The sequence below is a fragment of the Pteropus medius genome, unplaced genomic scaffold (assembly GCF_902729225.1).
Source record: "Pteropus medius unplaced genomic scaffold, Ma_sr-lr_union100, whole genome shotgun sequence".
NCBI classification, from domain to species: domain Eukaryota; kingdom Metazoa; phylum Chordata; class Mammalia; order Chiroptera; family Pteropodidae; genus Pteropus; species Pteropus medius.
In genome coordinates this window covers 5873065-5874928 of record NW_024348242.1, presented here as the reverse complement: position 1 = coordinate 5874928, position 1864 = coordinate 5873065, and the positions used below count along the sequence as shown (strand labels likewise).

Here is a 1864-nt window from a genome sequence, read left to right as displayed (position 1 = left end):
AGCTGTCAGAAACCAAGGCGGTACCTCTCTCTAGCGCACGCGCACACGCGCGCGCTCGCTCTCTCGCTCGCGCTCTCTCTCTCTCTCTCTCTCTCTCTCTCTCTCTCTCTCTCTCACCACCTGATCTCTCGACCTGGCCTCTTATTTTTAAAGACTCTCTTCTCTGCTCTCCCCTCTTCCAATCAGCTTGTTTCTCAAAAATTCCCATTTTGGAATCCAGTTTTAAAAAAAATCAGTGTCCTAATCTTAAGTTCCTAGGAAGAGAATCCAATTCACCCAGTCTGCATTTGATTTCCACTGTTGACCCAAACACGTGGGCCAGGAGGCCATGATTAAGTGGCATAATAGCCCCTCTGAAGGGACTGTGAAAATAATTCTCAAAAAATGGGGCACAGGCAGGGAGGGCACAGGGGTATAATGGAGAGAACACTAGACAAGGTGTTAAAGCATCCAGGTTCTAAGTCTATGGCCATGCCGCCCTGAACAAGCCCAATCCCATCTGATCTCAGAAGCTAAGCAGGGTTGGGCCCGGTTAGTACTTGCATGGGAGACCCCCTAGGAAGACCAGGTGCTATAGGCGTAAAAAATGAAAAATAAGGGATTGTAAACTGACAAGGTTCTTGCAATCTGTGAGATCAACCAAGGGTTGCCTTGTCTAAAAAAAAAACAAAAAACAAACAAACAAACAAAAACCCATCCAGGTTCTAGTTCTGGCTCTGTCACTGATTTGCTGTGTGCTTTTAAAAAAGTCAGTTGACCTCTCTGAGCATTAACTTCTTCAGACTGCCAGGGCCAAATTAAGGACTTTAAAGCCTGAAAAGAGTATAAAATATTTCACCCCACCTATGACATTCAACATAAGAACAGCACTAATCCATAGATATGCGTCAGGCAATCCAACAGGATTCTGACTTCTGCCATGATGCTTTTTAAAATGAAATAACAAATTATTTCGGGGGAAAAAACTTTAGGGTGTCCCTACTTCGCTGGTGCTCTTGGTACTGGCTTAGTTTGTTTCGGGGTAACTCAGCAAAGGCCACCCATATGCTAGCCCTGCTCCATTTTCTTCAGCCCTGTTAAGTGGCCTAATCACCATGTTGGATACAAAATTCCCTGGGAAACAAAAGACTGACTAATAGGTGTTGGGTGTTGGAGTCAGGGGTGAGGCAACCATTTTACTTTACTGTATACACTGCTCAAAAGCTGGCCACGCACAAAAAGTCCTTCTGTCACGTCTTCCTTGCTGAGAAAATCCTGGTTTATGTTCCAGAATTGGGTGAAAAACACTGAATCTTATAGAAAGTGTGCCCACCCGAGCTTTTGGGGTGGCCAGTGAGATGTGGAGAAAGTTTGCTGGGGAATTTTTGAGATAGGTGCTGGCTGAATATCCAGGGCACAGAGCAGGAGCTAACGTGCCTGAGCCCAGTGGCAGGGAAGCTGAGTTTGTTCCTGCTGCAGAAGCACAAGCCCGCCAGTGAATCTGTGGGCTGCCTAATTGCCTTCGATAAACTCCATGTCTGCCTAAATCAGCCAGGGAGGATTCTGTCATTTGCAACTGTCATATACCAAGGGAGCAGGCATTGTCAGTATTTAGAGTTTCAGATTCCTCCCCAATGGGATCTAGACCTGGCCCCTCTCGGCTTCCTTCCTACTGAAGCCAGAATCACCAATTATAATCTCAGAGGCAGACTTTTGAAAGAAAGAAGTGATAAGGAATCTATACATCCATCAGAAGGTATCTTGGCCTCAAACAGCAAAAGCAATAAAAATGTTTATACCCTTCAGCCCAGGAAACCTAAATCTAGAGAATCCTCCTAAGAAAATAAGTCAACGGCAAAAAAAAAAAAAAAAAAAAAAAAAAAAA

At 44.7% G+C, this 1864-nt stretch overlaps 1 pseudogene; it reads left to right on the top strand.

The window, feature by feature from the left end:
- The first annotated feature begins 461 nt into the window (after window positions 1-461).
- Window positions 462-580, top strand: LOC120616154 (uncharacterized; annotated as a pseudogene).
- The last annotated feature ends 1284 nt before the right edge of the window (window positions 581-1864 follow it).